The sequence below is a fragment of the Callorhinus ursinus genome, unplaced genomic scaffold (genome assembly GCF_003265705.2).
Source record: "Callorhinus ursinus isolate GAN/ISIS: 27379988/994484 unplaced genomic scaffold, GSC_fseal_2.0 scaffold10, whole genome shotgun sequence".
Taxonomy (NCBI): Eukaryota; Metazoa; Chordata; class Mammalia; order Carnivora; family Otariidae; genus Callorhinus; species Callorhinus ursinus.
Genome location: NW_027397072.1, coordinates 63756809 through 63782254, shown reverse-complemented (window position 1 = coordinate 63782254; position 25446 = coordinate 63756809). Strand labels below are relative to the sequence as shown.

At 41.0% G+C, this 25446-nt stretch overlaps 2 pseudogenes; both read left to right on the top strand.

Moving 5' to 3' along the window:
* The first annotated feature begins 2125 nt into the window (after positions 1–2125).
* Positions 2126–6468, top strand: LOC141373639 (cofilin-1 pseudogene; annotated as a pseudogene).
* Positions 6469–7456: 988 nt separating this feature from the next.
* LOC112821528 (lethal(2) giant larvae protein homolog 1-like) lies at positions 7457–24506 on the top strand (annotated as a pseudogene).
* Positions 24507–25446: the final 940 nt, after the last annotated feature.

Below are 25446 nucleotides of genomic sequence, written 5' to 3'. Positions count from 1 at the left end.
CAATGCGGTCTCACTGTACACATCTGAGTCATTGGCAAGCCCTTACGCTTTAAAAAACATCATCCTATTTTCAAATCCATTTCCTAGTAGAAATAGTAGCTAAGAGTGGGTTGATCTTTCCCAACCAATTCAGAAGGGAACATCAAGAAGAGTCCTACAGATGTTCCCAGTTCCAAGCTTCCCCACCCCAACATTCCCAAGACCTAGATGAGCCCTGCATTTCTCTCTGCCCTGCCAGAGAAAGCACAGCTAGAGGCATGGCACATTTCCTGAAAAATTTCAGGAAACTAGTATGTATTAAATATTTACTATCTACCTTGGAACAGGCTTTGCTTTCCCATGCACCTCCAGCACAGGACTCCTCAACCCTGGGGAGCTCAGACATAGCACCTATACCCAGGGCCTCCTCCCACCCCCAAGAAACTGTTGCCACTGGTTATGCAGTCAACATATATTTTATCATTATTATTATTATTATTATTATTAACCCGACTATATAAAGGGAATTAACCAACCAGGGTGAAAAAAGGGAATCTGTCACTGGCTTTAATGGAAAATTCCTAAAATACAGAGAGATAAATAGTTTTCTAATTTTGAGAACAATGACTTGTAGAAAATCTGACTATAAATATCTTCAAGTTCTGGGGGTGCTTAGTAAATAAACCAGATTATTCTGTATGATAGGCCAAAATGGAGAAGTGGGAAGAAAGAGAAAATTGAGTTCCATGTGCCAACCAAGTGAAAGCTGAGGCAAAGTCTGAGAGAGCAAGAAATGTGGCTTGGCTTCCTGGAGAAACTGCATGGGCCGTAGGGAAGGTAGGGGATGAGAGGAAAAACCCGGCGTAGCAGATAAAACGAACTACTTTGCTAGCTGATTTTTGAAAAGGGGAAAAGAAACTGTTTTACTGAGTCAATAAACCAATTCTCATTTCATAATTTCTTAATTCTGTTTGGATTAAGGAACCAAACCAAGTCTCCTAGGGGCAGAATAATTTTTACAGTGTGTTAAAAATAAATCTTGCTATATTTAAAAAAAAAAAATTTTTTAAGTTTTAAACAAAGTCAGCTTATGTGCCAGATTACCAGGACTCAGAGAGGCTCAGAAGTCAGGAGGAAAAAAGTAGGGTTGATCTGGGGTTTGGCCATCGTGAGGGAGGCAATTTGATCCACTCAAATGTCTCCTTAAATCAAGCTTCTATTTTCTCTCTACTCTCATTTTCATTTTTGCCTTTTAATGTTGCTTGAATCTCTTCCAAGTGTCCTCTGCCATGGCAACACCTGCAGGTGGAGGCCCTGCTCCTTGCTGCCGGCCTCGCCGGTGATGAAGAGGCAACCGATCACCGCACAAGGAGAGGAGGGCAATCTCCGAGACGCCCATGAACAGTTCGAGTAGGAGGGTGTCCCTGAAGCACCCTCTTCACACAGGTGTTTAACCTGTTTAGCCATATACCAGGAAAAGGGAAAGTAAACAAAGACCCTTTCTTTCTCTGGTGTTTGCATTTTATCATCTCCCCCAAAGTGACACATTCTCTAAATTCATATTAACAGTCCCCGAGGTGTCTGTTCTTTCCACAGCATGTCGTAGGGTTCCCAAAGTGGAGAGGGAGCTCTCCCTCTGCTTGCCCTCCCTCTCTTATGCCTCCGTGCCCATGAGGGTCTGAGGCCAGCTTTAATGCGGTCCCTTAGATGCCAGGTGACAATGGCCAGGGCCAAGGTGTACAACATCCCTGCCTTCTGGACCTCTGCCAATCATTCCCCATTTCTGAAAAAAAAAAACTCTTACGCAGAGATGTTTTCAGTCAGATCACCTATGCTTCTTATTCACGCCATCCGTAAAAACAGAATGTTATCCATTTCTGTTTGATGTTACAGCCTTTCAATTCAGGTGCCTAAAGCACTTCATGAACCTTGTCTTGGTGCCAAGTACTGCCTTTCTTCCCCTTATTCCAAGGGACAAACAGGCACACAAGAATCAAGAATCTGACCCAGTGTCTGCCTCAAATGACCCAACACCAAGGCCGGAAAGAGCTCTGAAGAGCTAATGTTCCAACCACCCACTTACCCAGCCTGTCTTTGTTATTATTTCTACAAAGCCTTCTATACCTTGGCAGGTCAAGGAGACGACATGTGGCAAAGCACTATTGTTACCTGGTGAGACTTACTGCAAAGTGTTCAGTGTGATTTAAAGTCTGTGTAAACTTGCTATTCCTTTTTCTTTACAAAGTTGACATATTATTCTCTAAAATTTGCAATAGGTGGGGCTGACACTTCTCTGACCGGGCAAGACAATTGCAGGACCTGAGCTTTATGTAGGGCCTCCAGATCTAAACTCAGATTAGAAAACCTCCATGTCTAATTGTTCTGCTCTGAAGAACTCCCTTCTATGAACAGAGCCTCAGTAGTATTACGTTCATTCCTCCATCAAATGTCAAATCAAAAGTTTCAAGAGGAAGTTTTGCTTTGGAAACCTCTGGGGCTAAAGGTCAGGAAGTTAGTCGCTGGCAGCTGGCAGTCATAAATCTCATGAATCATCTCGGTGGTCCAAAGACTCTCCCCAATGGCCACAGACTCCTCCCCACTCTATCCTCAGTGCCCATGAACCCAGTTTGACTACCTTCTCCCAGCTTTCTTAAGTAGTACATTCCCTTTCAGGGGGTGATCATAGTACCTCCTTCATGAGGTTGTTATAAATATCCAGTGGATTAACACATTGCTTAGAAAAGTTCCTGGCCCACAGTGATCTTTCAAGAAATGCTTATTATTAGGAGAAGGGGGAATTAGGGAGGAAGAGATAAGACAAAGCATCTCAGATAAAGACTACATTACTCACTTGAGGACACACTAACCAGTAGTACAACCAAGACTATAATTAAAGTTTCCAAACCTCCCATGCACAGTAGGACCACCACCACAGGATGCAAGTGCCCAAATGGATTATGAAAACAGCTACGTAGGAGATAAAGGTTTCAACACATTCCATGTTGAGGACAATTTAAATTTTGAATTTCAAGTTTTGGTTTCATCAGTCGGATCCCGGCAGCAGCTGCAGTGTCTCTTGTCTTTTCCGTCTCTCCTTGTTCTCTCCTTTCATGTCCGGAAACATGGCCTCTGGTGTGGCTGTCTCTGACAGTGTCATCAAAGTGCTGGATGACACGAAGGTGTGGAAGTCGTCAACACCAGAGGAGGTGAAGAAGCGCAGGAAGGCGGTGTTCTTCTGCCTGAGCGAGGACAAGAACATTATCCTGGAGCAGGGCAAGGAGATGCTGGTCGGTGATCCGGGCCAGAATGGAGAAGACAACACCTAGGCCACCTGTCCAGACAGTCCAGATAAGGACTGCCACTCTGCCCCCTCCGATGCAATCTATAAGACCGATGAGACAGGCAGGAGGACCTGGTGTTTATCTTCTGAGTCTGAACCCCTTAAGAGCACAGTGATCTATGCCAACTCTAAGGACACCATCAAGAAGAAGCTGACAGGGATCAATCATGAATTATAACCAAACTACTAGGACGAGGTAAGGACCACTGTATCCTAAGCAGAGTAGCTGAAGGGAGGACAGGCGTGCCATCACCTTCCTGGAGGGCAAGCCTTTGTGAGACCCCTCCAGCCCCCTGCCTCGAGCATCTAGCAGCCCCAAACCTGACCTTGGGGACTGCAGACTTTCCCCTTCCTGCCAGACCAGAGGAGCTAGGGGGATCTCAGCAGGGGGAGGGCAATCCCTTCACCCCAGTTGCCAAACAGCCCCCCACACCCTGGCCCTTCCTCTTGTATCTGTCCCTGGCAGTTCTGGCCTTCCCAAACTGCTTCTGATCTTCTGATTCCTCTTGGGTTGAAGTAGACCAGTTGCCCCCAGGCACCTCAGTTTTGGGGGTGCTGTATTTTTTGATGACACCCTAACACCCCACCTGCACCTCCCCTTTCCCATGCTGCCAACCTCTTCCCACAGTAGTGGCACTGTGCTTGTCTGTTTTGTTATGTGTGTAAATGGAAGTTGTAGAGATGACTCCTTCCTTGGGCTGCCTGGTTCCCTTCCCCTTTTCCCCTGGCTGCTGCCACTGGTGGAAGCAGGACCAGGAAGGGACCTTCAATTTAAAAAAAAACAAAAAAAAACCATGCACACAATACAAAGACTCGCTAATAGGAAAATAAATAAATAAATAGTTTTAGTTTCCCAATTTATATAACTTATGCTGTATACTAAGCTCAAAAAAAGGAAATTAAAAATGAGTATATATATATATACATATACATATATATGTATATATCAGGAACAAAGCTGTGAGGAAGACTTGTAAAACTTTAGATTTAAGTGGCATTGCCTGACATCATGTGAATACTTAATAAATACACAATGAGTATTCTTTGTCTTCAACAAGAATGTCTCATTAGGGTGGAAAGGAAGAAAGGGTAGTAAGCATCAGCTTTCATGGAAATCTGAGCTGATTCCCAAAGCCCCAGTTGAAATAGAAACTCATGCCTCCATATTTCCCAGAATTCCAACTATAGTGAATTATACATAAAAGATGCCCAAGCAAAAACGTGTTGATCTCTACATCTTAGGGGAATGTACACATGGCAATTGTTTTTCTAGAAACTTGACTGATAATATTTTAGATTAAGAGATGAAGATGACCAAAGTAGAAGTTGGGAATTATTTAAATGTTGCTCTATGGGGCGCCTGGGTGGCTCAGTTGGTTAAGCGACTGCCTTCGGCTCAGGTCATGATCCTGGAGTCCCGGGATCGAGTCCCGCATCGGGCTCCCTGCTCGGCGGGGAGTCTGCTTCTCCCTCTGACCCTCTTCCCTCTCGTGCTATCTCCCATTCTCTCTCTCTCTCAAATAAATAAAATCTTAAAAAAAATTAAAAAAAAAGTGTTGCTCTATGGAAGCAGAGCCCCCTGTCCAGAGCTATCAACACTTGCATTAAAAATCATAAGCTAAGGGGTGCCTGGCTGGCTCAGTTGGTTAAGCGTCTGCCTTTGGCTCGGGTCGTGATCTCGGAGTCCTGGGATTGAGCCCCACATTGGGCTCCCTGCTCATGAAGGAGTCTGCTTCTCCCTCTGCCCCTCCCCCCCCGCCTTGTGCTTGCTTTCTCTCTCTCTCTCTCTCTCTAATAAATCTTAATTAAAAAAATCATAAGCTAAGAAGACATCAGTCATATAGAAAAAAACCACAGCTGATTCCATGAAACACAGCTACTACTGCTAATATTTATCCTGTTGGAAAGAATTTAGATCCACCATTTTAGCTACACTAACACTGACAGATTAAAGATACAATACACCAAAGTATTTCCTTGGTAAACAGATAAGGACTAGGAAGTCTTTAACCCTCAGCCATAATTCCTTTACATTTCTACAAACTAGACTTGTCTAGTACTGAAAGTCAAATGTTCAAAACTGGAGCTTTACTTTAGAAATCACTTAATTTTTCACTGTAATGCCTCTTCATGGATGTAAAAATGGATGGATTTCGCTTTAAAAAAATACTTTTCTGTAGTTTTTTTTTCTAACTGCAATTATTTTCGTGTCAGAAATATAATTGTACTCCATATTGAAAGCTAACCCAGTGGGGAAATAATTTTGCACAATTACAGAAAGTTTTAATAAAAGACTGATAAGTAAAGTTTTGAATTTTTAATGCATTCTGCAGGCGGTTGAGTGCCTTTTGCCATCTCTGTCACTTATCATTAAAGCTGTGTGAAAGGGAGGCCCACCTGTTATACTCGACTAGATTGGCAAAAGTGTACCCTGACAAATAAAAGTGAAACAGACAAAAGTCAAAATGAAAAAAAAATTAAAAACAGTTTCATAGCTAATTTAACATTAATGCCTCCCCTTCACCCAGAAAAACTTCTTTGTATTTAATATTCTGTTCTTACCTACTTATTAGCCTACCATTGTGAGTGTTAAATTCCTGTATAGCACACAGCAATAATTCATTTCTATAAAAGCACATCCCATTTCCAGGGCATGCTTTTTGGCTTAATTTGAAAAAATTACCCTCGTTTGACAGAGAAAACACTTTAAACACGCATAACCTACACATTTATGTGCAAGCGAAATCCGAAGAGTGTAATCTATCTAAGCTTTCTGTGATGAAGGCATCCTGAGAGCCATCCTGTGAGCCGCACTGAATTTGCTCCAAGGCTACAATTTCAAGTCTTCCTACTGGTCTATCATGCTAATGTTTGTTTGTTTGTTTACCCTAGATGCTGCCAGACCCTAAACAACCCACCCAAATCTGCCTCCGTTTTTTCAGGTCAGTGTCCAGCGAGCATCCACAGCCTGCCGGCCTGGGGGTGCTAAGGTCTGTGGATGGAGCCCCGCTGCCCCTCTTCACACCGGCATGGGCAGTCTCGTGGCAAACATCAAACTGTCACTTGGTTTCATGTGTCTGCTGTCTAATAAGTTTATTTTGGATCAGACTGATTCGCCAGCATATGCTCAAGATAAAATGTTCAAATGATGCAAAATGGGATTTTCAAATTATGATCCTGAGCACTTTTTTTTCCCCCTTATCCACTTACATGTAATCTAAAAATAAATACCCAGGCTCCACCAGGATGTGACAACTTCAGCAAACAAAATTGAAAATAGCTGCCTTACAATCGTCTCTCCCTCCAAATGAAACGGGAAAATATACCTTTAGAGAAAAATACAGCGCCTGTTAAGGAACAGACGAGCTACTCACAGCAGGTTTGTGAAGAGAGGCACAAGGACATAAACAGCTCAGGATGGGTATCAAGCAAGAAAAAAACCAGCCAGCAATCACTGTGCTGAATCCCGGAAGGGGCGCAGGGAAGTGGTCACAGGTGATTGTCATGTGTGATAATTATTATTACTGTACACCTGCTCCTCCACACTAATTAACTTTGGATATGCAAATCAATCCTATTGCATCATGCCCCTGCTCTCCTCCCCTACAGATAAGAAGATGTTCAGCTGCTGGATTTAATTAGGATAATGAACGCCAGGCCCACGGTGGCTTGGCAGGGGAGGTGGGGGGGAAGCTGTGACTGACCTTTTCTCCCAAAACGTTGACATTTTCTAAGGCTTCTGAACACTCGAAGTCACCTCCATGGCTGGGACATTGATAGGAGCGGATTGATGAGGTGTCATTAGAGGAGAGACGCCACGGCCCCAGTGTTTGCTGGGAGAATACAGCAGGTGTTCTGACAAGGACACACACCATCACTGTTATTTGGCAAACAATTCTCTTGATTCACTAAAGTCAAGCATGCCAGCATTTCTTTAAAAGAAAACAAGGCTGTTTTTCATAACCACCCAAAGGAGAGGTCATCACTAAATTGCATTTCTGAATTACTTTTCATTTCGCATCAATATATTAAAAAGGTTTCTATTATTCCTCTCCCTTCATCCTCCTCCCCCTGCACCTCTCCGCTCCCCCCCGACCCTGCCCTGCCCACATTTCTCGTGGCATGTAAGCCGAAAACATGACGTGCCGGTAAGTTAAAAAGGGTTAAGTTTGTTCATATTAATCCCTACAATTCCATTCCTATAATATAAGGTAAGACAAGGACTTCTGTGATTAAATGGGAAAAGGGCAGAGCAGCGTCTTCTTGTTTGGATATCTGGTCTGCTTGTTTATCAAAAAATTGTTTTCAATTATGTATATATATAAAAAGCCTTATTTGAATTTCAAATTCAAAGACATGCATACAAAATAATACCGAGGAACATAGACTCTGATACGATTCTCTTTCTCTCTCTCTCTGATCATTTACTCGGCTTTAACTTTTTAGCCATCTGTGTGTAGAGCCTTTCCTGTATTTTCCGTCCTGACAATGGAGTTTTATGTAGTCATAAAATAATACCATATTAGATCTCTCTTTTTTTCCTACTCTCTTCTTACTGTGTTAAATTATAACAGAAGAATAACTTTAGGAAACCAGCCAATTTCACAAAGAGATGAAATAAAAGCCCCTTGGTGTAGCAGAAAAATAAAGCTGATCAGAGCCCAAGAAGGCAATGCTAGTCCCATTTCTAAAGTAAAGCAGAAAGTTTCAAAAATTAACCAGGATTTAAAGAAGAAATAATAGGGGATCGTTCTGTTTCTATAATCTTGATAGGTTGCACATTGCATGAAGTTTCATCTAAGAAATCAGAGTTCTGTGATAGGTTACTTTTTTTTTAAATATATATCCAAGAGATGATCTACTCTTTTTCTTTGAAAAAAATCTCTTTAGTATCACAGGGTAAGTACCATAAATACTGTGATACCATGTTGGTAGGCTGGAGATATTTAAATTGATCTTTTCTCCAGTACTTAAAAAATAAAAAATCAGGTAGCCAAGTGCATATAAAGGGAAAGACAAGTGTCTTTTTTTCCTCTGTAGTGTTATAAAGTGTTGGAATTAAGTAGTCAGTGTTTGTCTCTTGTATCAAGATAGTTATTTGAATGCTATAGGTTACAGCTGGTTGCAATAGTCATTTTTCTGATCACATCCTTTCATAATGAGATTTCGGCATATACCAACAGTTAACATTTGGCAAGGTACAGCTTTTAGAGATTCTACACATGGACTATTAGCAGGGAACCGAATGTGTCCTATAAAATGAGGGTGAACATCCTAAGTTTGCTTGTGTGTGTGTGTTTCTTTTTCCAGATCAATCACTTTGCCATTTGCTTCTTAATCACTATTTTACTTCGATTATCTCTGCAATTACTAGAATCAGTCCTTTCCCCTTCTTGCTCCTTCCTTTTCTCCCACGGGTGGTTTCTCTTAAGCTTTGTACCTTCGGTCACAAGGCTCCCACTGTATCTAGAACCATTTGGGGCAGCTCTGTCTCTTTCTTGCTTCAGTATTCATTTCTCTGTGAAAGCCTGCACTGCTGATTTCATTAAGAATAATTCGCAAGTACGTTGGCATTTTTATTACAACCTTTATTTGTTGTCAGTCTCAGTACTAGCGAATAAGAGCTGTTGAACCAAGAACCTAGACTCAGCATTTTGGGGGAGGCAGTTTCTGACCACGGAGAGAAGAGCAGGGGCATTTAAGACTCCTTCCTTCCCTGGCTCAGACAACTCCAGCCCCAGACTCCTGAGACACAGGGTGCTGGCTGCTTCACCCATCCATGTGCTCGGTGCAAAAGGCAAAAAAGGTCAACTCTGTCCCAGCCTCTCTGCATGAAATTATGGTAGAAATTCACATTTGGAGAAAAGATCTAATTAAATCAGAATTTAAGGAATTAGGACTCAAAAAAGTCTGACTCACTGGTCACAGCATTAATTTGGAAGATCTACTTAAACTCATTCTTCAGTTTCATCTTGCTGGCTGTGTGTCCTTGGACACGTTCTTTTCCTGAGGTTCATCATATCATTTATAAAATGAGGATAATAGTAGTACCGCACAGATTCGTAGTGAAGATTAAATGGGATAATAAGTTATATTGGTTTGCAGTGCTCAGCTCGTAATATATGTAAAAAAAACACTGCCAGAGATTATACTATCTAGAAAGTTGAATACAAAGAGAAAAATGGAATGCTAGGACCCTGTGACCTTTGCACATGTACTCTGTCTGAATTTCAGAGCATATTCTTAAATTCTTCAATTTGAGAATTTGAGAACATATCTACAGAACTTCAGGAGTAGAAATCTTTGAGTATTCTAGACACTTCGCATATATAATTTAAGCTCAGTAAAAAGCCTATTGTTTGCTTTGATTTTTATTTTCACTATCTGACCAAGTAAAGCAGAAACAGATGGCTTTTCTGACTTAACATTATTTTAAGCTGCAAATACGTTGCCCACTTTTGAGCCTATGTGGTTAATCTGAAATCTGTCACACAATAAAATTAAACATTCCCTATTTTAAGGGGGAGGCAGCATGGATTAAACAAGAGTCAGAAGCCCTGGGCTCTCTCATCCTGTCCTAACTCTGAACGTACTACGTGACCTCTTAAGAATCACTTCACCTTGCTGACTCTCAACTTGCTCATCCATGAGGTAAGTTCGACTATATTGGGGTTTCTCAGTCTTCAGTGTGCATACTAATCACCTCAGGATTCTAATAAAGGGAAGAGTCTTATCAGCAACCTGGGGTGGGGCCAGTGATTGTGCGTTTCTAACCAAACTCCCAGGTGGGGCCAGGGCTCCCAGTCCCCAGACTCCACTCTGAATAATAGCCAAGAGCTGGATACATTCTTGGACAAATGCTGCATGAGTTTGAGATTTCTATATGCATATTCACGAACAAGCATGTCACGATGGCCCCAAACAGGGATCCAGCACAATCCCTAACGTGAGGAGAGTACTTTCCAGTCAGCAGCATGTTCCCACCCTCTTAGTCATCACAGCGTTTCTGAGAGGAGCCTAAACTCAGAAAAGTTGAATCACTGTCTCGAGATCACACAGTCATATTGCCAATACGTGGGAAACCCGGGATCGAACGCAGAGCCTTGTCTCCAGCCAGCTGTGTTCACATAACCACGGTGTGTTCCATGATCCCCTTTGTGTCCACCAGGCCCCAGAAGGCACGAGGCCTAACAACACCTGACGACGTCATTTAGTGTCATCCACAGCCATGTATTTATGTGTCTCTTTAAAGTTACCTGTCTGTCGATAAAATCTAGGGGTTACCTGCTAGAGCCGACTTAAGACTTCATTTTCTTCCGCATCTTTCCATTATTTTTCTGCTGCCTCCTACTCATCAAGTACAGAAAAGCCTCTCAGGCCAGCATGTACATTTCCAGTTTCAATTGCTACAGAACACGAGTTCTAGATCTTAAAGGCCAAAAAGCATCTATTTGACTAAAGAGCTATAAGGCAGCCATAAAAATTATGGATCACAGAAATAAGCAATTAGTGTTATCTTCAATTGCTTTATTGGCAGTATTCACTCGTTAGAATAGAGGCAGCCGTAAAACAGATTGCAACATACTGTATAACAGCATATGGGATTTTACATTATAATGCTATTCTCTGCCAAGAAGTCATATTTTCATTTGAATGCATGGAACAGATTATCACAGGGTTTCCAGCATTAGAAGTGGATGACCCTCACTTTTTTTTTTGTAGTTGTTGTTAAAAGGCAATTCCTGAGGTTATGACTAAATCAAAATACATACAACGGCGAATAGGCCTGTGCTACGTGCTTGCATCCTGGGCCCCTGGAAACTGGGCATGGCATGGAGCTACGGCAGATAATAAAGTCAATCTCTAACGTGGTGGATGGAGGGAGAGCTGAGGGTTTGCCAGTCTTCCAAACCAGCTGGCTCCAATTCTAGAGGAAGCTGCTCACCCGCCCATCTCATCACAGCTGAAGTGCCACAAAAGACACCACGCGCACAGGGGATGGAAATAAAACAATAGGAATAATAATACGAGACAGATAGAACAGGATCTCTGCTTAACATTGGGAGATGTTCTCCAGACATCCGCTCTACCACTTTACAAAATGTATGTGCGCATGTTTATACGTTGCAGATAACCTATGTGCAGACCTTCAAATACATAGACCCTGGAACGTGTTTCAGCAGGCCAAGCTCTCAGGAATCACCCACACGCCAAGAGTCGAAGAGTTTCCCCTGTCCTTTGCACATTTGACAAGGTCCAATGTGGCACACCTGGAAATGCGGCTAAATGCCCACTCTCCTGTTTCAAGTTGGAAAAGGAGTAGGGAAAAGTACATCGAACAGATTCTCTTTCCAAGATCAGCCTGTGATATAGCAAATGAAAGGCTTTGAAAGGCAGGATTGCTGAAAAGGAAGCTTGTGTGGTTTCAAATTAGAAGTCATATTGTTGCACTCACAGTTGATCAAATAAATATTAATCACCAAATGTATTTATGTCACTTCTCACGCAATTGCAATATATTTCAAATGTGTTTTTAAATGGTGGATAAAACACACTGGGAGGGCAAAAAAAAAAAAATCTTCTTTTACAGAACCTCAGATACTAGGCAGCTAGAGGCATATGTAGTAATTTACCGGAACAAAGGAATATGTTTGAATTCGTTTCTGTGTGTTTTCTGCTATTTATTCAAATCTAGTATAATCCAAATAATTTGATAGTCTTCAGAATCTAAGTACAATGATACCATGTTAAAAGTAAACTTTAACAATGTTACAGTGAATTAGTGTATTCACTTAAGTAATTTTTTCTCGTCTTAAGTCTGTAGAAATTATAAAACTGTAGAAAAATTAATTGTAATGAAAATTCTCATAATTTTTGAAAAAGATTATCCTAAATGATTACAAACGCAGTTAAATGCAACCAAATGATGCAAAACAAAGTATAGAAAAGCTGCTGCTTTCGCTATTCCTTGGTTACTTGGAGTAACATCTTCAGTCCTTACTTTCCAAATTTGAATGTTTAAGGACTCCTACCTTTCTTCATAAAGGGAATTGGTGAAAAGAATGATCAGACTAAAAATGCAAGCATGTTGCAACCTAATCTTGCCTGTGCTATGTAGTAGCCCCCATGGCTTGTGTATATGGATATACCGTTTAAATTCTACGTTAGCTGTCATGGATTCATTTGTAAAGTTGCATAATGACCATAATGCCTATAGCCTCCTTCCAAATCGAGCTTGAAAAATTTTTAAGGTATTTCTCAAATGGTTAGAGTAATTTCTCGTGAATGAGTACCTTGTCTTCTTTTTAGAGTAAGAAAAGTTGGTAGTTTTCCAGGAGCCAAACAAGGGGGGTCCTTGACAAACTCAAAATGAAAACAGGAACCAAGACAGTGGCTAGTTTATGCCTTTAGAAAATGCATGCTGACCGATTGAGGGTGTTCACCAATGTATAACATACAGTGAAACATCTGCCTTTTGGTTCAGCAGTATTTTCCTCAATAGCCCACCAATTTTCTTAATTTGGCAGCTGTGGCCTTGTGATTGAGGCGACCTTATTATATAGAAATGTTGAGAAGCAAGCTGTTCTTGGGTCTGTAAAGTAGCAAACTCAAGGGATTACATATTTTTAAAATGTCAATGAGCATGTGAATATGTGTGTGTGTGTGTGTGTGTGTGTGTGTGTGTGTGTGTGTGTGTGTGTTTCACCAAAGAGGGTCTCACTGAGTCAGACAACAGTGACACCAAAAGTTAAATGGAGAAAATGTTTTTTAATATATTTATCTTGTTATGCAGTAATGTTACTCAGTTCAGCATTGTTCAAAACAAACCAATGATGAATAATATCTTGCTATATAATGACTAGTTTTTCCTTTCCTTGCAATAAAGTAAAGCATTTAAGAGAGAAAAAAAAAAAAAAAACACAAGCATCTCAAATAGCCTCTGCTTTGCTGCAAAAATAGACTGTGATGAGAGTAACTCTTCCAATCAATTATGCAGCATGGTTTTAAGTGAGGAAAAATTTCAACATACGTATCACTTCAAAATATATACAGCATGTATCTATATGTACAAACTGCGTAAATTTTGAAGGGCTACGAAGCATATATTTTGCTACACCAAAGCTCTGACTGTTAAATTGATTGCAAGAAAACTATAATTTCTTTTGCTGAAAAACTTGAGCAATATGAATCTTACTGGGATTATTTAAACTCAGTGGTGTGTGTATACATCTATATGTGTGTGGGTATAAACAACAGGATTTCTACAAATTCTCTTCAGTAGGCTCAGAAGCAACTTCTCTAACTAAAATATTGCTCTGAAATTGTCTCCTTTAAAAATGACGATAGTAAATGAACATACTTCAAATTCCACAGTCAATACATATGGACTCTGAACCTGACACCCATAGGGGGGTTACTTAATGTCATTCACTCCCTTTATATACATGCAGGGTTCATTAATGGTCTCCCTTTAAGAGCACCCTTTTAAAAGAATGATCTGCCACATTAGCCAGAGCAATGTGACTTCGACTTTTACATATATACATACACATACATATATATATGGTTTTTTTTTTTTCATTTTGGCTGAATTCAAGAACAAGTCTGTAGGCTAAAAGAATTGATCTGTCACAAAGCAACAGATTGCAGTTGGGACTGCCAACAAATCATAAGCAACAGTAGGTAATGACTAATTGTAACAGGAATGAGGGAACAGAGGGTGGGGATTGTTTCAGAAAAGGTAACGGAAAAAATGATCTTTCTCAAAAGAAATCAAACATTTTTGTTTTGATATTTGTTAAATCAAATAACAAACACAGCACCTCTGCTCTTCTCAATAGTTCCTAGTGATGCTGATCAATTTGACAATTTCTAAGAGATTTGTGATTTTCCGTCACAGGTTGTTTTTTCTGTTCTTTTATTCCTATTAGTACTATTCTATGACACAGGTTTGAGGTTTCTCAATGAATTACTATTTTAACACACTCTTTGGAGCCATACAGTCTAAGACTTACAGAAAACGTTAACTATGACTTTCACTTTGTGGTAATGAATATACAACACTATCTTAAAAAAAAAAGAAAAGAAAAAGGAAAGGAAAGGGATTTATGAAGATTTACAAGGTCCAAGAAATAGAATGGCAAGAACAATCATATCCATCTTTTTTATTGATTAAAATATTGCAATTTTTAATTATCTATTCAATCTTCCTCAGATTTTCACAAAATACTTGTTCTTACACAAACATAAATTTGTTTACAGCAGAAACTTAACCTTCTAAAACTTTAATTTATGAAATTACTTGGAGCTTGAGGTGCTTAAAGATATTAAACCCTGCACTAAGTTCAAATGCTTTGGGGACATTCTGTAAGTTTTGCTTCATTGCAACAACAATTAACAAGATTTTCTGTGTAGTTGAAACACAAGAATTTTGTGGCTCCCTGTGACTGCAGAGATTACAAAGCATATTGGGTCAAGTATAATATATTTTTAGAGGTCATCTATTTTGTTTAACCTTAAATTTTTAATTTCAACCAATAAAGTGCAGCAGGATTGCCCATATACATATTCAAAATGTAAAAAAGAACGATTTCCTTAATTGATGTTGTAGGCTAGTTACCCCAATCGTTAGGTGATACAACCTATTTTGTCTCATTGATACTCTAATTCCTAAATCCTCTGCTTTCTACAACATGTCTAGAATTCATGTCTATTTAATAACTACATCCAATATTCTTTGTCTCTTCATTACTCAAAGAAGAAATAAATAAAGGAAGCTAAGGACTACCCTTCTTTCTTAAGTCCACATTGATAGATGTCCCCAAAATTGTTTCTCAACAAACTCAACTCTTCCACTGCTGGAAAAGAGAAGAGCTGTTCCAGAATGTCAAATTCAAAAAAATTAGCCATTAAAGTAGAGACATAGAAAAGAGAAAGTAATGTTTGCAGAAACAAATATCAGAACCAAATTGGATGGGAGGAGGGTGAAAAATAATGATGAACAATGAACTATAGATCACTGAAGCAGCACGTATGAGGGAAGGTAAGGAGCTAAGGGCACATGAGATGCCATGAGGACAGCAGGAACCTTGTGAGAGGGACCAGAAACAAAAAATATTAACAGGAAAAATGTAAAGCTCTGACAAAGAGAAGTAAACCCATATCTGAAACCCATGAAACACTAATAGAAAATCAGAATTATACTCTGCTAGATTTTAAATAAATTTTCCCTCTATTGTGCCTCTGTCGTGTTCTGATTCTTTAATACTAATAAATAACTCAGCCTAAATCCAAGTCAGTAGGAATCATAGGCTTGGAATTTCCCATCTATATATGTAATCAGTATGCACCTAAACCATTCTTCTGTTTCCAAGTATCAGGATATTTTGGGGGAAAAAAAACATATATCAGCATATTGATAACTGAAAGTCTGCTAAAGCTATTCATATTTACCATAAAACTGTTTGAATCTCCCAAGGGGTAAACTAGAGATGAGTTCATACTCCAGATTTCAACACAAGTGCATCAGTCTCCCATTATCACCTATAGTCTTTACATCCAAACACAGAGCGAGGGCCTAGCCACTTGACATAGTAATCCACTCTGGCCAGAACTCACATTTCAGGTGGTGCTTAGGGACTGCTGGCACATAGAGCCAAATGCCAGGGTTACAGACAGTACTCAGTTCACCAGATACAACAGAAACACCACCAGTAATTTTCAAGGACTGATGAAACACCCCTGAGGTGGACCCATTCAATCATTTATTCAGTAAATGAATCATTTGTTTATTCGTTCTTTCATTAAATATTTATCGAACACCTACCTTCCATGTTCCTGATACCATACAATCCTATACCCTTATGTCTTAATGTTGTAAATACCAAACATATATTAGTGAAAATAATACAGTTCACCACAATACCAATTATAAAACTTGAATTACTACCTCTTTTCCCCACATTCTGATTATTCCTGGCCTTTCACGTGGGTCTTGTTTATAACTATTTGATACATTTGAGTCATTTCAGGTAGATCCTCTGCTCATACAGAAATACTTCGTTTAATAGTCAAGCTATAACGTAAGCTTACATGCAACGTTTTTCTCTTAAAAATATTCCTGGAAATGTTTCACCTTAATATGAGTGAAATCACCTCTCAACCCCCCCCCCCACCAAAGGAAAGAAAGGCAAGCAAGAAAACATTGGATATTAGGATAGAGTAAGGCGCTGGAAAAGGGAGATGGAGGTTCAGGAAAGCAGGCATGACACCCGCATTTCATGATGGTGTCCAGGGCTAGCTTCGCTTCCACTCCAGGATGCATAAATTAAACTAATTCAGAACTGAGTGAGTTGGTTATTCATCTTATTTGTCTTGACCAAGTTGCAAAGAGAGATTTCCCATAATTTCATTCAGTAATTTGAAGTCTAATCCTTTCAATTGATGAATTTATAGATTTCAACCAAAATGAACAACCTCTGCTTTTGTTTTTTGTTTCCAGACACCTCTGTGTCACCAAAATGCAGGCCCAGATTATGCACTGCCCAAAGTATGCCCTTCTTTCCGTTTTCTCTAAGTTTACTATTATTTTTTGAGGTGTTTTAACCAGAACTGCATGTTCTATTACATACAGATTCAAGTTCATATGTAAAATATATATCACATATTTCCAATATATATTAAAATCACTGTTCATATATACACCCACAGCAGAATGTTTTCCTCACAAAATTAACTTAGAGCAATTGTAAGAGTTTGGTCAACATCAGTATTCCATGTGTTAAATAGGTAACTGATGTACTTTCTATCCATAATAACTCAACTACCAGCACAATTTGTGGCAGATTTTGGCTAATAAACTCAAAAATGACAAATACTTAGCAGAAACCTGACTATAGTAATTATTTAATGTAAATTAAGAATTAGCACTTTAGCCATTTTTTTCTAAAATGAACCTGTTTGTAAATGTTGGTAGTCGATTAAATAATTGTTTTTAAAAAATGACCGTTTCTTTGGAAGGCCCATGTGAAAACGAAATAAAACAAATCTCGGATTTAATCACTGTAGGCCAAAATTTGAACTTTCCTTTGGGCTGTTCAGATTCAGACAGCATCATGACATAATTGAGCATTTACTGGGAAAAATTCTCCAACCAACCCCCAACTGTTTCCTTTTACCATCTCAAAATCAGAGCTGGTGATTTCTAAGGACAGGGAAAAGTGGGTGAGGGCCCCCAGGTTGCAATTGAGAGTAATTCTCACAGGATTCTTAGGTGTGCCCTCGATTTTTTCAGAGGGGACAATGGCTCTTGAACCAAATTTTGTATGCATGTGGTTCCTCCCAGTTTACACCAGAGCACATTTGACTTCTCTATGGAGCTGTCCTTAGCCACTGCGACCTCGGTTCCTGCAGGTGACAGTATGGCTTTCTGCTGATTTATTAAAAATCTCCCATGTTATGGCTCCCGTGTACTCTCTGGAGTGTGATCATGTGACCAGTATAATCACAATCTGTCTCCCCGCTAACATTTCTCTACTTTGGTTATTTGTTTGATAAAGTGAGGAGCTTCCCTTTTGTTGCCCTTCATCAGAGCTTAATGTCTTTACTTTGGGATCAATATACTTTATGAATAATTTTATTTCCTTCTATTTTTATGGTCTTTTCTCCTCATTATCATACTGAGTTTATTAGCTGGTGCTGTCAGTATCTCTACCCTGTCATATGTTCCTGAGGTACAGTAAATATCACTTGTGTTGTAATTAATATGCACACCCTCTGCAGTAATTAAAGTACAGACCCCTTCAACCAGCTGAGCTTCCTACACTAATTCCACCTTATCTTCATAATGAACTTATTGTAATCTGAAACTACTACTGAATATTGTTCAGTAAGGCTAGAAGAATGAAATCTAACGAGATGCAATAATATTTGTGAACATGTTAATATAAAAAATGAATTTAATTAGTCTAAATCTAATTAAATTTCCCATACAATTAAAAGCCTCCCCTTCCTTCCATTTTTTAACATCTAACAAATGCCACATTATTGCCCTTTCAGTTATTTCTACAGAGCAGCAGACTGGACAAGAGCTTTTTTCCCTCCCTAGAAGATACACACAGCAAAGCCTATAGGAAGCAGACATTGGACAGTGACATAGCAGGGAAATAGCTGAGTCCCTTTGAGGAACTACTATCTAAAATAGAAGACTTACAAGATTTGGACAAATCGAAAATCCGACCTTTCTTAAAAAAAAAAAACTTGAGCAAAATAGTTTCTCAAATTATCAAAAAAAATCTGTGAATCAAAAAATACATCTTAAAAATGCCTAATGCCATAGGTACAACGCAAGGGGCACTAAGGCACAGACCCTGTCTGCAAGGAGCTTATATCTTAATGAAAGAAAGACATATTTCAACTCTGCAAATATTTATTGGGCATCTTCTAGAAATAATAGAGACAGTGCGTGTCACAGAATCTCTAAGCAGGATGGAAAAGGAAAAGTATAGCACTGAACTTGCACCCTGATAGACAGGGGAGAGAACATTTGGGGCAGGACACTAGCTGTTGCTGTATAGATTCAGTTTTGCTGGAGAAAAAAAGTGTGTAAGTTAGGAAAAAAATAGACACAAAAGACTAAATCAAGATACATGATTGGCACAAAGGAGGAACTGCATGCACATTTAATAGTACACTTACACTGTCAGGAAACATTTCAACAAGAAAAGTGAGTGCTGGAAGTACGGAGCTGCACTAGGCAGGCAAACAAGCCCTCAAACTGGGTGAAGGGTCAGGCATGGCCACAGCAGTGCCAATCAGTGGGATTACTGCAAGGTGGAAAGATGTTACCAAGAGGGTAGAGCCCTGCTTTTTTAATTATTCACAGTAATGACTTGGATCTTGGAAGGAAAGAAATCATTTCCAAGACTGTAGATGAAACTAAATTAGCAGGCAGCACAGCATTAAGTACCAATAACACACACGCACACACACACACGCATGTATAAATGTATCATCTTGAGAATTTAGAAGTGGTTTAGTGGTCAAAGCACTTGTCAATGAGGACAACACATTTACTCCCACAGTTGTTTTCTTGTCTGTTTGTTTTTTAAACTACCCCGGCTGATGAGAGATTTATAAGACATGTTAATGAATGGATCACTTGGAAGGAAGTTATCAAGTTATGTCATTCCTCCAGAAGTTGAATCTAACCTCCACCATTCCTTGGCACCTGTTCTGGCATTCTCAGGGCAATGATGGATCAGCTCCCCAAGAAAAAGCAACATCTATTCTTCTACTAGACTTGATACGAATTCAGTTGGGAAAGAACAAGAAGCATTTAGAGCAGTGTCCATGCAATAGTCTCTGCAAAATTATCACTGAACTTGCTTTTAGGCATGAAATGTCCCTTAGCAACAGTACCTATCCCTGTGCCTCAATTACCCCTGCTAACACCACACATGATTCTTCCCCCGCCCTGCCCCCTATTTGGTCTTGAGCTTCTACTTTGAAATTGCACTTTTTTCTTAATGCATTAAGTACACAGAAGTTTGAAAACCTAGAATCATCTCATGCCATCCCCTAATATAATCAAATGAAGACAATTTAAATTGTATGTAAATTACACCAGTCAGAAGGCAAAGAGTTCTGGGTGCCTGGGTGGCTCAGTTGGTTGAGCAACTGCCTTCAGTTTAGGTCATGATCCTGGAGGCCTGGGATTGAGTCCCATATCAGGCTCCCTGCTCAGCGGGGAGTCTGCTTCTCCCTCTGACCCTCCCCCCTCTCATGCTCTCTCTCTCTCATTCTCTGTCTCAAATAAATAAATAAATAAAACCTTAAAAAAAAAGAAGGCAAAGAGTTCTGAGTAGAAACCTGATAGTCTAGGAAGTTATCCCAAAAAGCAAACTTCTGAGAACTTTGCAACAAAGAGCTTCAGTGATGAAAACAAATAATATGTGGAAATGTATTGCTACAGCTATGCATTGCAAATCAAAGGAACTAAAATAAAGTTAGGCATTCTCTAGAAGAGTGCTCACTATATTTTAAGGAAAATTTAAATGTGCTTCAAAAGGGCAACATGGAGAAAATGGAATGATACTGATACCAAAAATAAATTACAAAGAAAATCTGGGCTGTTTTGCTGTTAAAAAAGAAAACTAAAACATGTTGACATCTACCTGATCTCAAATATGTTAACGTTGATCCTGACTATCAAAGGGAACCTACATCTGGTAAGAATGAATGGAGATTCTAGAAGATATACTTTTAAAATTCCTGATTGAGAAAGTTTTGGTTATACCACTGAAAATCAGTGAAACCAGAATGTCAACCCATTATTAGAGAAGTCAAGAGAAGTCAAGAATTGGGTGTATGCGTCTGTGTCTGTGTATGTATGCATTTGGATATACGAGAAAGCAAAAACTGGAGCTTGGAAAATTAAGTAACATGACATTTCCTTCAGTAAGCTCTACCAAACTATTAGCTGAAAATAGAATAATTTATCCTAATTTATATTTGTTCATCTTTAAGCTTTATGTTCAGTTCACTATAGGAGCTGAACCTGATCTTGAAGAATGGTCTCAAAGGGCAGGAAAAGTTATAAAAATTTTAAGCAAGTGTTGCTCATAAGTCTGTCTGCATTTCTGAAAATTGTTCATGTGAAGGATGGGCTTGGCTTGTAGCAAATATTTTGTGACTCATGATTTATTTTGCATACTCAGCATAGTTTGGGAGCAATGCTAATGTTTATGGATTATTGCACTAACTTGGAAATTATAGTGTAGTATTTGTAATTCAATAGGAGTTTTCTTAGAAAGCAGGTGTACTTATATTTGCTCACTGGTAAGGTTAGTGACAAAGTCTAGGAACCAAAGTGGAAGACAGAAGTCAACTCTATGCAGGATTTTTGCACCTGTGATGTGTGTGTGTGTGTGTGTGTAGGGCGGTCAGTTCCAAACTTCTATTTGGTGATATGCTCCTGATTCAGTAACAGCTTGTAGGCAGGCTGTGTTCATATGGAAATGTCATTAAGAAAGGTTTCTGGGGCGCCTGGGTGGCTCTGTTGGTTAAGCATCTGCCTTTGGCTCAGGTCATGATCTCAGGGTCCTGGTAGCGAGCCCCACATCAGGCTCTGTGCTTAGCGGGGAGTCTGCTTCTCCCTCTCCCTCTGCTCATGCTCTCTCTCTCACTTGCTCACTCTCTCAAATAAATAAATAAAATCTTTAAAAAAAAAAAAGATTTCATCATGAACCTCCTGGTGTCTTCTCTAGCTCCTCTTGTCAGTTTGTTTACATACTGGACCATCAATCCCTTAACATCACCCAGTTGAAACAATAAAACATGACAACTTAATGATAAACAAGATGGAAAACAGAACATGTTAGGATGCTTACCTGAAAAATTTTCTTAAAGGAAACCACTGATTATGAAAAGAAAGTTTAAAAACTGGGGAAGTTAAAGCTATTCTCATTCTGTGTGTGTACTGTATGTATATATACACAGTATATATATTCGCATTTAAAATACATTCTTTGATAATTTAATACTACTGACATTGGTATAAAACACAAAGAGCAACATTTCTCTCTCCCTTCTTTCCAGAACTACTGAGGTGAGTTTGATAAAGTACATAAAACCTTTTAATCTACTGAATGTTAGAATTGTCATAATTTTCTTCTGTAGTTATCACTTTCTTTTGGCCATAAAAGCCCTAATTGCATTATAAGGTGTCAAAGCAAAACCAAAAACTCCAATTTGCCTTCCTTTCTTTCCCAGGCTTAACTGAATGGGATTCTAAAATTAAATTTCACTGGTTTACAAACTCTCCTCTCAAATTAACACAGAAGTGATTGAAGGCATTTTTAGGTACACCTGCTCAACTACTATTTTAATAAGAAAATGACTTAGAAATTGGTAGATATAACACTATTGTTGGTACAAACTAAGCCATGTCTCACAGTACAGATACTCAGATAGAATCCATCTTCAATACTCTGATTCCTCCAATTTATCTTTGTACCTAGCTTCGGTTTCAAACAAAGTCTTATGCCCAAATGCTCACTGGATGCCCAGCATGTTTGCTTGTGGTAGCTAAATAACATATGGAGAAATGATAGAGGCAAAATCTAGAAAAATTATTCTCCTGTATATATTCAGCATTAAGACAGAGATACCCATTGGCAGTTACCTGCTTGGCCCATTTCGCCAAGGTCCCCGCCAAGCTGTGGGCCCATGTTGTAAGCTCTGGCAAGTTGCAGCGCCCCCAGGGGGCCTGCAGCACCTCCAGCTGGTCCATCACCGGGGACCAGAATCTGGCCCAGGAGCTGTGGTGGCGAGGTCAGCTGCTGACCTACAATGAGCACCGCACACTGCAGTTCTGGGAGGTCCCCAGCCGTGGCACTGTGGCCGCTCTGCAAGCTTAGCATAGCTGTCCTCTTCCAGGCCGACTGCAAGCATGTCAGTAGGCTGGCCCGTTGGCCTGGCAAACACGCCAACAGGCTAGGAGACGACTGGTCACCCTTCTGCAGGAGGGGCTGCTTGGACATCAACAGCCACAATCCGGTCCTGTCCGTGGAGAATGTGGCACTCTGCAAGGACGCAGCCCAGATGGTGGTGGTTGGCACTGCAGGCCAGGTGCTGATGCTGGAGCTAAGCAACGTGCCATCAGAGCAGGTGGTCAGCACGACCTCCTCCAGGATTGCGAGGGCATCACATGGAAGGGCCAGGAGTGGCTGAGCTCTAACCCTCTGGCTTCCAGCCCCACGTGCTGGTTCAGTGCCTGCCGCCAGCTGCTGTCACATCCATCATGCTCCATTTTGAGAGAAGCCTTAGGAGCCTTGCAGCCTTTTGCATCAGTCATGGCTATGGCCTCTTCAACTACAAGTGCAAGAGCCCTGTGCTGGCCAAGTGCACCCTTCAGACCCAACGATCCCTGGGGCTGTGCTCCCAGGCGAAGTTGCTCACTGTGCCAGTCTTTTCCGCGCAACTGTTCATCTGGAACAGCCACGTCTCAGGCAAGAAGCGGCAGCTAATGCTCACGGCAAGTTGCAGGAGGCCCATGCGTGGAGCAGGCCCGCCCCGAGGACGAGGAGATGATGATGCCCGTGCAGCCCTGCATCGAGCCCTGCTGGCTGAACACTCCCTCTCCCGCACTAGGCGCTGCCTCCGCTTCCTCACACGTTCCTTGGATATGCAGCCCGCCCCAGACCTCCGTGCGGCACGAACTCGGGCTCCATGTTTGCCTACGCGATGGCTGTGCGAACAGCGAGAACACGGTGGGAACGGTGGGAGGAGCAGGCAAGGAGATGCAACTGACACACTGTACGCCCGCCTTGGCTTTGCCGTGCAGTACGTGCGTGGCCACACGCTGCCTGAGCTCTGAGTGGCCTCACGGGACCTGGTGCAGGTGCCTGATTTGCAGGGCGACCATGCCTTCCACACTGCCTCTGAGGAGCAGTTCAAGGTGTTCGCAATGCCCAAGGTGAGCGCCGAGATCAAGGTCAAGCTGATGACCACAAGGGCTGTTGCTTGCACAAAATGGCACTGGTTACGTTTGCCAGTGTGGCCTATAAGGACTATACCAAGACCTGCCAGGCCTGCCTCACCAACCTGAGTGACATCCACATCTTCTCTGTGCCTGGCCTGCGATCCCAGAACCACTATTCCTGCATCTGGAAGGAGAACGTCAGCGTCATTTCCCTCTGTGTCTTCACATGCCCGAGTTGGGGCTTTTACCTGATGTTCCCAGTCGAAATTTGAACGTTTCTCCTTAAGTGCCCAGAACATCACAGAGCTGCTCACCTATCTGGACATTAGCAGGCTGCATGATACCGCCCATGCCAGCTGCAGATTCCCAGGGTCACCCAAGCTGAGCCAGGCCAATGGGACTCCAGGCATCAGGGTGGCCCCATGAATCTGCCATGGGAACCCTGGTCTTGTCTGCAGCAAGGGAACAGACACCCTAGGGCCACCAGAGGCCATCCTCTTGCACATGTCCGTGGACTTGGCCACCAGTGCTTATACCACGCTGGACACAAAAGGAGATGGTAGGATAAAGGGCGTGAAAGATTTCCTGGGCTCCTCCGAGGATTCTGAGAAGAATCTGGGGAACCTAATGTAAGAAGAGGCTCAAGCCTGCATCATGTTGATCAAAATGAGGAAGGCCAGGACTACCAGCCACCTGCCCTGCTAGGAGCTGGGATCCAGCATCCCTGGCTCCTGCCTGTCCCTTCCCTTGGACCAATACCTGCTAATCTGTGGGCTCTGGTGGGATCTGCCCACCCTGGCCTCAGGGTATGGGCCCAGTACTCAGCCCAGAGCCTCTGGGACAGATTCAGACTGGCCCCTTCAGATGGGCTACCCTGGAGGCCCAGTGCCACAGGAAGAGGAGAGCTGAGGCTAGCAGCCATGCCATCTCCTATTCCACACACCATTCTTCCCACCTTCCTTTGCAGAGAGTATTTTTCTAATGCCTGTGCTGGGCTGGACAGTCATTTCTAAAACTATTTTGATACTTGCTCCTGAGTCAGCTGCCTCCCACATCCAGCCTGTGCGTGAATGTACCCGGTATGTACATATACGTATATGTGACTGGGAGTACTGCAGGGCACACAGGTCTGGGACCTGGTCCGGTGTGGGGGTGGAGGGCAGGATAGGTTTCCCTTAGACTATATTTTCGGGGGAGGGGGTTTCCCCCCTTTATTTTGTTAAAATTTGAGTTTTAATGTCAAAAATACTGATTTTTTAATATTGAAAATGAAAGCATGTAATGACTCTTAAGGGGGGAAAAAAAGACAAGAGTGCCAATAGAATGAGCCAGAACAAATATTTTAGTTATGATTTTTACATTCCATGATTCTCTCTACCTAGCATTGCTACCCAGAATGTTGTTGAAACCATGGGAAAGGAATCAAATAGTTATTTTTAGCTAAAACATTATGGAGTTTAGGCCTGAATTTCATAAGTGATAAGGTTACGCATGTGCCTTTGAGAAAATGCTGAGAAACTTTCCTGGGCCTCAGACGGAAAATATAAGTTGTGAACTTCTTTAATGGCTGTGCCTTCCAAAGTAGAACAAAGGGAAAGAGTTATTGAGGCAACTAAAACAAAGCAAGAAATACTGCAGAAAAAGA